A 15396-nucleotide genomic window follows, 5' to 3' on the forward strand; every position below is an offset into this window, starting at 1 on the left:
TATCGTGAGTCAATTGGTGTTTGAACGCCGTAGTGTCCGCCCATTTGGTCGAACGCCGTTTGGTCTAATGACGTTTGATCGAAGGCGTTTGATCGAACGCCGCTTGGTCGAAAACCGTTTGATCGAAAGCCGGTTGATCGATGCCTTTTGTTCGAAAGACGTTTGTTCGAAGGGAGTTCAAAACTGCATGCACTGTGTCATCCGCACCTCTTTTTCTGTAACTTTTGACTCGAGCATACGGAGCTGGCAATCAGGGTGCTCTGCTTTTTTTCATTTTTATTATTATTATTTCTTTTCCTTTTTTTTTGCAGGGATACCGCTGGTTACTTGCAGACGTTTGTAATTTACGAACCAGTCGGACACATGTTCAAGAAAGTTGCCCCAGGTTGGGAGCAGCCGATAGTCTGTGTTTCTTCTGAGCACCCTTCTCATTGCTGGTGACATATTTAAAGGGAACGGTCTGAAACGGGATAGCCATATGTGCGCGAAAGCCACTCCAAGTCTGTGGATGCTAAGAAGGAAATTTCGCCATGGCACAACGAAAGATATTAAATTAACAGCATATAAAACCTTAGTTCAACCTCGTTTAGTGTATGCATCTGCAATCTGGGTCACTACACATGCACGCTATCCAAAAAAAATAGAGAAAGTACAAAGATCTGCTGCCCTGCTTATCTTGTCTAGGTTTCGAAGGACTTCTTCGGTTACATGTCTGTTGCAAGAACTAAATTTAGATTCACCTGCACATAGGCATAAGTGCATTACATAAGCACCTGCATAAGTAAATAAACTAAAACTGTTCTTTCTCCTATACAATGGTCAGTTGATTGTCAGAAACAATAATACATTGTTAAAATTTATCCACATTCAACAGGAATAAATAATCGAAAAATGTCATTAATTTATTTTTTATTTATTTGCCAAGAATGTTTAATACTTGAAATCAATTATTATTTGACAAAGTGGGTTAGCATGAGGAATATGTTTACGAGCAAACAGATTACACGCAGTTAAATGTTGCTTAGGATAACGGCATTTAGAACTCCGGCGTTCAACACTCCAAGTGAACCAATAAAAAATCGATAAAACGACCGCTGCCGTTTCGATCTTCGATTAAATGTCTTTCGACCAAATCATATGTCGGCACAGTTCCTATAGAAGTCGACCAGGATGCACATTCCCCAATGCCGTCAGTCGTGACGTTGCCCACCTCTGTGAGGCCAACAACGGCGAGACCTTTCATCGTCACCACAGTGAATTAAATTCGCCTACCTGAGGTAGAGTGTGGTTGACAAAACGTGCAAGAGAAAATGTGGCCGATGAACGGATATCAACATGGAACGCCGTCGACTCCATAGCGCCTTAAGCTACATAAACGAGTAAACACAAGAGAAAACGAGTAGTAAAAATAAACTGAAGAAATAACATTAAACTGAATATATGTTAGAGGTTCAACGATAACACCCAGTGAGCTTGAACTAGCGGTGCAGGAAGGAGGATTGACGCTGCACAGCGTCGCAGTCAGGCACTGGCGTCATCGAATGGTTCTGTAGCATTCGCTACAGTTCCACAGTATAAAGTCTGCATCGTGAAGCGTACATTAGAAGTAGTTTTGGCATGTGCTACAACGTGTCTGTTTTTGCATGTTCTTGCCTGTTTAGGTATTTTTTTGGGTCTAAATATCTGTCTACTTTCATGGTTTAGGCACGTAAATTTCCGAGTTCTACTTATAAGAGGAAGTAATGTTGTTCTTGAATGCCTAAAACGGTGGGCAAACAGAAATGAGTTGAAAACCAATCATCCAAAGAACCAAGCGAGTCATCTTCAGACCGAAGGTAGAATAACTATAGGAGCGAAAATGTGTAGAGCATGTTGGATGGAGTTTCGGAAAAAAATAGTCCCGGAAAAATTGGTCCCTGGTTGTGTGGCGGAAGAAATGGTCCCGCGCGGTTCCGTGCGCCCAAAAATACAGGAGCGTCGTTGTGGACATCTGATAAACCGAATCATAGCCAATCAAGTGCTATCATTCGCACTCCTCATTTGTTCGAAATTGGAAGACATGCTTTTTTAAAATAACATTAATCTTAATGAACAATAAATGCTGCACGCCATTTAATGAGGAACATAAAAGCGGTTCCATTGCTACACCGCTTGTATTGTACAAATTGCGTCTGTTCTTTCTGTTCCTCTCTTTATTTTGCGGAGTACAGACAACGCGACAAGATCATGAAGCAGTTCTGCAATGTCTGCTACCTTCTCCTAAAAGTGAAAAAAAGAAAAAGTAAGAATCGTCTTTCTGCAGAACGAAAATTCAAATCTCAGTTCTTTCTTATTCTCACTGATCAGGCCATATCTTCTGTTTTGTCGACCAACTCGTGGAGTGGTAAAAGTTGTTTGGATTTCTGTAAAACGCTAACAACTTGGGGCAGTCTCAATGGGAACTTGAACTGGAGCGCAGCAAAAATTTTGAAGTAAAAATGGTACACATCGATGCCAGCGAACTTATAATGGAATATCGTTTTGTGTCATTGAGAAAAAGAGAGGACGCCAAACAATTTTTAACGTACACCTACAAGAAAGCCTCCAGGATCTGAATCCTTGCATTTGCGTCAGGATTCTATTTTCTGACCACACCAGCTACTGTCGCTGATGTTGAAAGAAGCCTCAGCACAATGAAACTGACCGATCAAGAATATCCTGCGCTCAACCATAAGATATGTCAGGCTTTCTGAGTTCGTTGTCAACCGAAAACATGATTATCATATCTCTAGACTATGCCGCATTGATTAACCAACTTGCGAAGAACAAGGCTCGAAAGAAGGGTTTTCCGCAAATGTTCACTGCAGGCCTATGTATGCATAATATAAACCCTATATAAATATCGTATTCCAGCTTCTGCACTGTAAGTGAACCCGAACATATGTTCGGAGGGGACAACGCTCTTTGTTGCTACAGCCCTGGGAGCCGAGTGCCTTTCGAGCTAGAATCAAGTCTTTTGTCCTAGGCTGTTTACGAACATAAAGCTCAAATTGAAATCCATAAACAAGAAGACGCTATTCGTTCTGGCTACATACAAGCAGGACCAAGCTGTTACATAAACTTCAAATTGGCACATTAAGCGGCCTTTGTAATCGCCATTCATTCCACCTTTCTCACCCTATTACCTTGTTTCAAATGCGGGAGAGGAAGACCCGGCCTTTGTGGTCTCCCGGAGCACTTCAGAAACCAGGAATTTGAGCACGGCTACGGCATAAACCCGTGCGCCTCCTCCCAGACGTTCGGCAAACGAGCCTTGGGTATGAGGAGAAAAATAGGACCGACCGAGCACTCGTTTGATGAGCCTGGTCGTTCTCTTTCACTTGGTAGTGCCAGCTTGTGCACGACCCTATATGTTGACGCTGGAGAGATTAACGACAAACTGCCAGCAGAGAACGGCGAGCCCGAGGCGGTGATGGGGGATGATCCTCATCTCATTTCAGGCAGCCGCGTTGCGCTTCTACTGGAGCACTTCAGAAACCAGGAATTTGAGCACGGCTACGGCATAAACCCGTGCGCCTCCTCCCAGACGTTCGGCAAACGAGCCTAGGGTATGAGGTGAAAAATAGGACCGACCGAGCACTCGTTTGATGAGCCTGGTCGTTCTCTTTCACTTGGTAGTGCCAGCTTGTGCACGACCCTATATGTTGACGCTGGAGAGATTAACGACAAACTGCCAGCAGAGAACGGCGAGCCCGAGGCGGTGATGGGGGATGATCCTCATCTCATTTCAGGCAGCCGCGTTGCGCTTCTACTGGAGCACTTCAGAAACCAGGAATTTGAGCACGGCTACGGCATAAACCCGTGCGCCTCCTCCCAGACGTTCGGCAAACGAGCCTAGGGTATGAGGTGAAAAATAGGACCGACCGAGCACTCGTTTGATGAGCCTGGTCGTTCTCTTTCACTTGGTAGTGCCAGCTTGTGCACGACCCTATATGTTGACGCTGGAGAGATTAACGACAAACTGCCAGCAGAGAACGGCGAGCCCGAGGCGGTGATGGGGGATGATCCTCATCTCATTTCAGGCAGCCGCGTTGCGCTTCTACTGGAGCACTTCAGAAACCAGGAATTTGAGCACGGCTACGGCATAAACCCGTGCGCCTCCTCCCAGACGTTCGGCAAACGAGCCTAGGGTATGAGGTGAAAAATAGGACCGACCGAGCACTCGTTTGATGAGCCTGGTCGTTCTCTTTCACTTGGTAGTGCCAGCTTGTGCACGACCCTATATGTTGACGCTGGAGAGATTAACGACAAACTGCCAGCAGAGAACGGCGAGCCCGAGGCGGTGATGGGGGATGATCCTCATCTCATTTCAGGCAGCCGCGTTGCGCTTCTACTGGAGCACTTCAGAAACCAGGAATTTGAGCACGGCTACGGCATAAACCCGTGCGCCTCCTCCCAGACGTTCGGCAAACGAGCCTAGGGTATGAGGTGAAAAATAGGACCGACCGAGCACTCGTTTGATGAGCCTGGTCGTTCTCTTTCACTTGGTAGTGCCAGCTTGTGCACGACCCTATATGTTGACGCTGGAGAGATTAACGACAAACTGCCAGCAGAGAACGGCGAGCCCGAGGCGGTGATGGGGGATGATCCTCATCTCATTTCAGACAGCCGCGTTGCGCTTCTACTGGAGCACTTCAGAAACCAGGAATTTGAGCACGGCTACGGCATAAACCCGTGCGCCTCCTCCCAGACGTCCGGCAAACGAGCCTAGGGTATGAGGTGAAAAATAGGACCGACCGAGCACTCGTTTGATGAGCCTGGTCGTTCTCTTTCACTTGGTAGTGCCAGCTTGTGCACGACCCTATATGTTGACGCTGGAGAGATTAACGACAAACTGCCAGCAGAGAACGGCGAGCCCGAGGCGGTGATGGGGGATGATCCTCATCTCATTTCAGGCAGCCGCGTTGCGCTTCTACTGGAGCACTTCAGAAACCAGGAATTTGAGCACGGCTACGGCATAAACCCGTGCGCCTCCTCCCAGACGTTCGGCAAACGAGCCTAGGGTATGAGGTGAAAAATAGGACCGACCGAGCACTCGTTTGATGAGCCTGGTCGTTCTCTTTCACTTGGTAGTGCCAGCTTGTGCACGACCCTATATGTTGACGCTGGAGAGATTAACGACAAACTGCCAGCAGAGAACGGCGAGCCCGAGGCGGTGATGGGGGATGATCCTCATCTCATTTCAGGCAGCCGCGTTGCGCTTCTACTGGAGCACTTCAGAAACCAGGAATTTGAGCACGGCTACGGCATAAACCCGTGCGCCTCCTCCCAGACGTTCGGCAAACGAGCCTAGGGTATGAGGTGAAAAATAGGACCGACCGAGCACTCGTTTGATGAGCCTGGTCGTTCTCTTTCACTTGGTAGTGCCAGCTTGTGCACGACCCTATATGTTGACGCTGGAGAGATTAACGACAAACTGCCAGCAGAGAACGGCGAGCCCGAGGCGGTGATGGGGGATGATCCTCATCTCATTTCAGGCAGCCGCGTTGCGCTTCTACTGGAGCACTTCAGAAACCAGGAATTTGAGCACGGCTACGGCATAAACCCGTGCGCCTCCTCCCAGACGTTCGGCAAACGAGCCTAGGGTATGAGGTGAAAAATAGGACCGACCGAGCACTCGTTTGATGAGCCTGGTCGTTCTCTTTCACTTGGTAGTGCCAGCTTGTGCACGACCCTATATGTTGACGCTGGAGAGATTAACGACAAACTGCCAGCAGAGAACGGCGAGCCCGAGGCGGTGATGGGGGATGATCCTCATCTCATTTCAGGCAGCCGCGTTGCGCTTCTACTGGAGCACTTCAGAAACCAGGAATTTGAGCACGGCTACGGCATAAACCCGTGCGCCTCCTCCCAGACGTTCGGCAAACGAGCCTAGGGTATGAGGTGAAAAATAGGACCGACCGAGCACTCGTTTGATGAGCCTGGTCGTTCTCTTTCACTTGGTAGTGCCAGCTTGTGCACGACCCTATATGTTGACGCTGGAGAGATTAACGACAAACTGCCAGCAGAGAACGGCGAGCCCGAGGCGGTGATGGGGGATGATCCTCATCTCATTTCAGGCAGCCGCGTTGCGCTTCTACTGGAGCACTTCAGAAACCAGGAATTTGAGCACGGCTACGGCATAAACCCGTGCGCCTCCTCCCAGACGTTCGGCAAACGAGCCTAGGGTATGAGGTGAAAAATAGGACCGACCGAGCACTCGTTTGATGAGCCTGGTCGTTCTCTTTCACTTGGTAGTGCCAGCTTGTGCACGACCCTATATGTTGACGCTGGAGAGATTAACGACAAACTGCCAGCAGAGAACGGCGAGCCCGAGGCGGTGATGGGGGATGATCCTCATCTCATTTCAGGCAGCCGCGTTGCGCTTCTACTGGAGCACTTCAGAAACCAGGAATTTGAGCACGGCTACGGCATAAACCCGTGCGCCTCCTCCCAGACGTTCGGCAAACGAGCCTAGGGTATGAGGTGAAAAATAGGACCGACCGAGCACTCGTTTGATGAGCCTGGTCGTTCTCTTTCACTTGGTAGTGCCAGCTTGTGCACGACCCTATATGTTGACGCTGGAGAGATTAACGACAAACTGCCAGCAGAGAACGGCGAGCCCGAGGCGGTGATGGGGGATGATCCTCATCTCATTTCAGGCAGCCGCGTTGCGCTTCTACTGGAGCACTTCAGAAACCAGGAATTTGAGCACGGCTACGGCATAAACCCGTGCGCCTCCTCCCAGACGTTCGGCAAACGAGCCTAGGGTATGAGGTGAAAAATAGGACCGACCGAGCACTCGTTTGATGAGCCTGGTCGTTCTCTTTCACTTGGTAGTGCCAGCTTGTGCACGACCCTATATGTTGACGCTGGAGAGATTAACGACAAACTGCCAGCAGAGAACGGCGAGCCCGAGGCGGTGATGGGGGATGATCCTCATCTCATTTCAGGCAGCCGCGTTGCGCTTCTACTGGAGCACTTCAGAAACCAGGAATTTGAGCACGGCTACGGCATAAACCCGTGCGCCTCCTCCCAGACGTTCGGCAAACGAGCCTAGGGTATGAGGTGAAAAATAGGACCGACCGAGCACTCGTTTGATGAGCCTGGTCGTTCTCTTTCACTTGGTAGTGCCAGCTTGTGCACGACCCTATATGTTGACGCTGGAGAGATTAACGACAAACTGCCAGCAGAGAACGGCGAGCCCGAGGCGGTGATGGGGGATGATCCTCATCTCATTTCAGGCAGCCGCGTTGCGCTTCTACTGGAGCACTTCAGAAACCAGGAATTTGAGCACGGCTACGGCATAAACCCGTGCGCCTCCTCCCAGACGTTCGGCAAACGAGCCTAGGGTATGAGGTGAAAAATAGGACCGACCGAGCACTCGTTTGATGAGCCTGGTCGTTCTCTTTCACTTGGTAGTGCCAGCTTGTGCACGACCCTATATGTTGACGCTGGAGAGATTAACGACAAACTGCCAGCAGAGAACGGCGAGCCCGAGGCGGTGATGGGGGATGATCCTCATCTCATTTCAGGCAGCCGCGTTGCGCTTCTACTGGAGCACTTCAGAAACCAGGAATTTGAGCACGGCTACGGCATAAACCCGTGCGCCTCCTCCCAGACGTTCGGCAAACGAGCCTAGGGTATGAGGTGAAAAATAGGACCGACCGAGCACTCGTTTGATGAGCCTGGTCGTTCTCTTTCACTTGGTAGTGCCAGCTTGTGCACGACCCTATATGTTGACGCTGGAGAGATTAACGACAAACTGCCAGCAGAGAACGGCGAGCCCGAGGCGGTGATGGGGGATGATCCTCATCTCATTTCAGACAGCCGCGTTGCGCTTCTACTGGAGCACTTCAGAAACCAGGAATTTGAGCACGGCTACGGCATAAACCCGTGCGCCTCCTCCCAGACGTTCGGCAAACGAGCCTAGGGTATGAGGTGAAAAATAGGACCGACCGAGCACTCGTTTGATGAGCCTGGTCGTTCTCTTTCACTTGGTAGTGCCAGCTTGTGCACGACCCTATATGTTGACGCTGGAGAGATTAACGACAAACTGCCAGCAGAGAACGGCGAGCCCGAGGCGGTGATGGGGGATGATCCTCATCTCATTTCAGACAGCCGCGTTGCGCTTCTACTGGAGCACTTCAGAAACCAGGAATTTGAGCACGGCTACGGCATAAACCCGTGCGCCTCCTCCCAGACGTTCGGCAAACGAGCCTAGGGTATGAGGTGAAAAATAGGACCGACCGAGCACTCGTTTGATGAGCCTGGTCGTTCTCTTTCACTTGGTAGTGCCAGCTTGTGCACGACCCTATATGTTGACGCTGGAGAGATTAACGACAAACTGCCAGCAGAGAACGGCGAGCCCGAGGCGGTGATGGGGGATGATCCTCATCTCATTTCAGACAGCCGCGTTGCGCTTCTACTGGAGCACTTCAGAAACCAGGAATTTGAGCACGGCTACGGCATAAACCCGTGCGCCTCCTCCCAGACGTTCGGCAAACGAGCCTAGGGTATGAGGTGAAAAATAGGACCGACCGAGCACTCGTTTGATGAGCCTGGTCGTTCTCTTTCACTTGGTAGTGCCAGCTTGTGCACGACCCTATATGTTGACGCTGGAGAGATTAACGACAAACTGCCAGCAGAGAACGGCGAGCCCGAGGCGGTGATGGGGGATGATCCTCATCTCATTTCAGACAGCCGCGTTGCGCTTCTACTGGAGCACTTCAGAAACCAGGAATTTGAGCACGGCTACGGCATAAACCCGTGCGCCTCCTCCCAGACGTTCGGCAAACGAGCCTAGGGTATGAGGTGAAAAATAGGACCGACCGAGCACTCGTTTGATGAGCCTGGTCGTTCTCTTTCACTTGGTAGTGCCAGCTTGTGCACGACCCTATATGTTGACGCTGGAGAGATTAACGACAAACTGCCAGCAGAGAACGGCGAGCCCGAGGCGGTGATGGGGGATGATCCTCATCTCATTTCAGACAGCCGCGTTGCGCTTCTACTGGAGCACTTCAGAAACCAGGAATTTGAGCACGGCTACGGCATAAACCCGTGCGCCTCCTCCCAGACGTTCGGCAAACGAGCCTAGGGTATGAGGTGAAAAATAGGACCGACCGAGCACTCGTTTGATGAGCCTGGTCGTTCTCTTTCACTTGGTAGTGCCAGCTTGTGCACGACCCTATATGTTGACGCTGGAGAGATTAACGACAAACTGCCAGCAGAGAACGGCGAGCCCGAGGCGGTGATGGGGGATGATCCTCATCTCATTTCAGACAGCCGCGTTGCGCTTCTACTGGAGCACTTCAGAAACCAGGAATTTGAGCACGGCTACGGCATAAACCCGTGCGCCTCCTCCCAGACGTTCGGCAAACGAGCCTAGGGTATGAGGTGAAAAATAGGACCGACCGAGCACTCGTTTGATGAGCCTGGTCGTTCTCTTTCACTTGGTAGTGCCAGCTTGTGCACGACCCTATATGTTGACGCTGGAGAGATTAACGACAAACTGCCAGCAGAGAACGGCGAGCCCGAGGCGGTGATGGGGGATGATCCTCATCTCATTTCAGACAGCCGCGTTGCGCTTCTACTGGAGCACTTCAGAAACCAGGAATTTGAGCACGGCTACGGCATAAACCCGTGCGCCTCCTCCCAGACGTTCGGCAAACGAGCCTAGGGTATGAGGTGAAAAATAGGACCGACCGAGCACTCGTTTGATGAGCCTGGTCGTTCTCTTTCACTTGGTAGTGCCAGCTTGTGCACGACCCTATATGTTGACGCTGGAGAGATTAACGACAAACTGCCAGCAGAGAACGGCGAGCCCGAGGCGGTGATGGGGGATGATCCTCATCTCATTTCAGACAGCCGCGTTGCGCTTCTACTGGAGCACTTCAGAAACCAGGAATTTGAGCACGGCTACGGCATAAACCCGTGCGCCTCCTCCCAGACGTTCGGCAAACGAGCCTAGGGTATGAGGTGAAAAATAGGACCGACCGAGCACTCGTTTGATGAGCCTGGTCGTTCTCTTTCACTTGGTAGTGCCAGCTTGTGCACGACCCTATATGTTGACGCTGGAGAGATTAACGACAAACTGCCAGCAGAGAACGGCGAGCCCGAGGCGGTGATGGGGGATGATCCTCATCTCATTTCAGACAGCCGCGTTGCGCTTCTACTGGAGCACTTCAGAAACCAGGAATTTGAGCACGGCTACGGCATAAACCCGTGCGCCTCCTCCCAGACGTTCGGCAAACGAGCCTAGGGTATGAGGTGAAAAATAGGACCGACCGAGCACTCGTTTGATGAGCCTGGTCGTTCTCTTTCACTTGGTAGTGCCAGCTTGTGCACGACCCTATATGTTGACGCTGGAGAGATTAACGACAAACTGCCAGCAGAGAACGGCGAGCCCGAGGCGGTGATGGGGGATGATCCTCATCTCATTTCAGGCAGCCGCGTTGCGCTTCTACTGGAGCACTTCAGAAACCAGGAATTTGAGCACGGCTACGGCATAAACCCGTGCGCCTCCTCCCAGACGTTCGGCAAACGAGCCTAGGGTATGAGGTGAAAAATAGGACCGACCGAGCACTCGTTTGATGAGCCTGGTCGTTCTCTTTCACTTGGTAGTGCCAGCTTGTGCACGACCCTATATGTTGACGCTGGAGAGATTAACGACAAACTGCCAGCAGAGAACGGCGAGCCCGAGGCGGTGATGGGGGATGATCCTCATCTCATTTCAGGCAGCCGCGTTGCGCTTCTACTGGAGCACTTCAGAAACCAGGAATTTGAGCACGGCTACGGCATAAACCCGTGCGCCTCCTCCCAGACGTTCGGCAAACGAGCCTAGGGTATGAGGTGAAAAATAGGACCGACCGAGCACTCGTTTGATGAGCCTGGTCGTTCTCTTTCACTTGGTAGTGCCAGCTTGTGCACGACCCTATATGTTGACGCTGGAGAGGTTAACGACAAACTGCCAGCAGAGAACGGCGAGCCCGAGGCGGTGATGGGGGATGATCCTCATCTCATTTCAGGCAGCCGCGTTGCGCTTCTACTGGAGCACTTCAGAAACCAGGAATTTGAGCACGGCTACGGCATAAACCCGTGCGCCTCCTCCCAGACGTTCGGCAAACGAGCCTAGGGTATGAGGTGAAAAATAGGACCGACCGAGCACTCGTTTGATGAGCCTGGTCGTTCTCTTTCACTTGGTAGTGCCAGCTTGTGCACGACCCTATATGTTGACGCTGGAGAGGTTAACGACAAACTGCCAGCAGAGAACGGCGAGCCCGAGGCGGTGATGGGGGATGATCCTCATCTCATTTCAGGCAGCCGCGTTGCGCTTCTACTGGAGCACTTCAGAAACCAGGAATTTGAGCACGGCTACGGCATAAACCCGTGCGCCTCCTCCCAGACGTTCGGCAAACGAGCCTAGGGTATGAGGTGAAAAATAGGACCGACCGAGCACTCGTTTGATGAGCCTGGTCGTTCTCTTTCACTTGGTAGTGCCAGCTTGTGCACGACCCTATATGTTGACGCTGGAGAGGTTAACGACAAACTGCCAGCAGAGAACGGCGAGCCCGAGGCGGTGATGGGGGATGATCCTCATCTCATTTCAGGCAGCCGCGTTGCGCTTCTACTGGAGCACTTCAGAAACCAGGAATTTGAGCACGGCTACGGCATAAACCCGTGCGCCTCCTCCCAGACGTTCGGCAAACGAGCCTAGGGTATGAGGAGAAAAATAGGACCGACCGAGCACTCGTTTGATGAGCCTGGTCGTTCTCTTTCACTTGGTAGTGCCAGCTTGTGCACGACCCTATATGTTGACGCTGGAGAGGTTAACGACAAACTGCCAGCAGAGAACGGCGAGCCCGAGGCGGTGATGGGGGATGATCCTCATCTCATTTCAGGCAGCCGCGTTGCGCTTCTACTGGAGCACTTCAGAAACCAGGAATTTGAGCACGGCTACGGCATAAACCCGTGCGCCTCCTCCCAGACGTTCGGCAAACGAGCCTAGGGTATGAGGAGAAAAATAGGACCGACCGAGCACTCGTTTGATGAGCCTGGTCGTTCTCTTTCACTTGGTAGTGCCAGCTTGTGCACGACCCTATATGTTGACGCTGGAGAGGTTAACGACAAACTGCCAGCAGAGAACGGCGAGCCCGAGGCGGTGATGGGGGATGATCCTCATCTCATTTCAGGCAGCCGCGTTGCGCTTCTACTGGAGCACTTCAGAAACCAGGAATTTGAGCACGGCTACGGCATAAACCCGTGCGCCTCCTCCCAGACGTTCGGCAAACGAGCCTAGGGTATGAGGAGAAAAATAGGACCGACCGAGCACTCGTTTGATGAGCCTGGTCGTTCTCTTTCACTTGGTAGTGCCAGCTTGTGCACGACCCTATATGTTGACGCTGGAGAGGTTAACGACAAACTGCCAGCAGAGAACGGCGAGCCCGAGGCGGTGATGGGGGATGATCCTCATCTCATTTCAGGCAGCCGCGTTGCGCTTCTACTGGAGCACTTCAGAAACCAGGAATTTGAGCACGGCTACGGCATAAACCCGTGCGCCTCCTCCCAGACGTTCGGCAAACGAGCCTAGGGTATGAGGAGAAAAATAGGACCGACCGAGCACTCGTTTGATGAGCCTGGTCGTTCTCTTTCACTTGGTAGTGCCAGCTTGTGCACGACCCTATATGTTGACGCTGGAGAGGTTAACGACAAACTGCCAGCAGAGAACGGCGAGCCCGAGGCGGTGATGGGGGATGATCCTCATCTCATTTCAGGCAGCCGCGTTGCGCTTCTACTGGAGCACTTCAGAAACCAGGAATTTGAGCACGGCTACGGCATAAACCCGTGCGCCTCCTCCCAGACGTTCGGCAAACGAGCCTAGGGTATGAGGTGAAAAATAGGACCGACCGAGCACTCGTTTGATGAGCCTGGTCGTTCTCTTTCACTTGGTAGTGCCAGCTTGTCCACGAGGCCATATGACAAACAGGGCAGTATTTTTCCGCAGGACGGTTTTCCACATGTCATGACCAAAAAATGGAAAACGCGGCCGGGTCGTCATCGTAGACCAGACAAACACAACGCACGTTTACCGGAGGTTCGACACAACTAAGATTGCCGACGAAGCCTCAGGGCTAGTTGTTGCCTGATGCCAAGTTAATTTGGCATAACACCTATTCTAACTTTGCGCAGGTCTCGCAGTATTCGCAGCATCCCGCAGCTCCTCGCGCTGAATCGGCAGCAACACGGTTTCTCTCCTTGCAATAAAACACGCTGTCAAACATGCCATTGCATAAACCCAATCCCTAGTAACGCCGATTCCTCTACATTCAAAACCCGACATTCTTTGCACTGCAATTGGTTTAATTCACGGCATTTGATTATGTGCGAAAAACGCAACATTCAGTATATTGGTGAAGCATGAAACTCCATGCGAGAAAGAATTTGTGGCCACAACTCCGATATAGCCCCGCCCCTGTATCAATGCATTTTAAAGCATAGGGACAGGAATTTAACACTCATCTATCCATTGTACTCCTTGAACACGGATGTGAAAATGACATTAAATGAAAAAAAAAAAAAAATTGCGAACACTACCATCTCTAAACGTTGCTCCCTTCAGCCACATAGGTTAAACATATACACCATACCATTAAAGTTGTTCAGTTTCCAATTATCCATCAAATAAGTCGTCCTTCAGTAGTCCAGGAAATGCGGATGTTGAGGGAGGGGGGTCCGACAGCGCTGTAGGGCGGCGACCGCAGGGCGATCTTGTGCCTTCCCCGAAACTCCGGACCCAGGCAGCACAATGTACTGAAAGTCGAGTGCAATGGGTGTGGACAGGTAGGTGGAAGGTCTTGAACAAACCCGTGACACTTAAGCGCGTTGAGAAGACACCCACTCGACTTTCAGTGAATTTTGCTGCCTGGAGGATCTGGAGGGTCGCCTTGCGTTTTTCGGCTGTCTGCGCTGTAAATCCTCCCCTGTTCTATCTCTGTGACACATGTGTTGTAGTTGCTGATCTGATTCCCCCCTTTACTTATTATATTTTCAGCCTCCTCGGCTAGCTAGAACAGTGTCTTCGTTAGTGTTTTGTTTCACTTAGATATTTCCATCTTTCCCTACTCCTCTACTTGTGTCCAGTTGTATGGCTACTCTTTGACCTGACGAACGGTACAGGTCTTGTTTGTGTTAATTGTAATAAAGCTTCTTTCTTTCTCTCTGTGTAAATAGTGTATATGTCGTTTCTCAGAAACATCCTTTCCAGCAATATCGTTAACCGAAATACCGTTTATCCTGGAAGAGGCGGCACTCGGATGAGTAGATTTCAACGCGCGTGTCGTTGGTTATGATTATCAGTATGAGAACATGCCCTGACATTTGTTGGAACAGATTACGTGAAAATACTTATAACTTCCGGTTGCCCGTGTTTATTGCTATGGTGGAGCTGGAAACACGGCGGGATACTGCACACGATTAGCGAGGAAAGTATTCTGAGTACCGAAGAAAGTACGTTAAATGCCCCAAAAATACTTGTCGCCAAAAGTATGGAGTAGATACAAAAATACCGGAAAAGTATTTAAAATACCGTGTTTCGAGTACGAACTCAAGACTCGTGCAAGCATGGTCATATACGCTTGCAATTCTGACGCAGCTTTTCTGTGGCTAAAATCAAGCATTATAGAGGATGAGTGTTTCCTGTGTTTACGTTGCGGGATACTTGTTTCATAGCAACGACGCTCCCGCTGCTCAAGTAGCTTGCCGCCTATATTTTTATACAGGACGGCTTTTGTGGCGTTCTATAAGATTCGACTCTAAACGCAGCAAAGTTTCATGTACCGACAATATTGAACGTGCGGCATTACGTGCACTAAAATGTAGGGGTAATTTTGAATAAGACAGCAAAGCCGGAGGGTTCTCTCTATACAGCACACGTGGCAGTCATTGCACCCTTTTGCGCCAATTATCTCGACAGCGGTAGTGGGAGTGCACAATCTGTTTCCTTTAAAAGCAAACTTCTTCTCATTCACACAAGATGTCCTTCCAATACATGACCTTCTACAGTAATAATGAGATATGGAGGAAACGGAAGCAAACGATACTTTGTACAAATTGTTTCCGAAACCCTTCGAAAGGAAATCGATGTCGTTAATCTTTCAATAACATTCACCATGTGGGCGAGGACTTCCCGGATGCGTTTGCCTACTCCGCGCGTTGTACTACATGCTCATAAAGCGAACAAATCTTCTACCGAACAGAAATGTAATGAAGGATCGCTAAACGTGATCGAAATACTTCAATTGAATGCGTTCCAGAGAAAGTAACAATATTTACGCGTTATTATTAATGGAGAAGCCGTCGACACGAGTGTTGTTTATTGAC

The sequence above is a fragment of the Ornithodoros turicata genome, unplaced genomic scaffold (assembly GCF_037126465.1).
Source record: "Ornithodoros turicata isolate Travis unplaced genomic scaffold, ASM3712646v1 Chromosome106, whole genome shotgun sequence".
NCBI classification, from domain to species: domain Eukaryota; kingdom Metazoa; phylum Arthropoda; class Arachnida; order Ixodida; family Argasidae; genus Ornithodoros; species Ornithodoros turicata.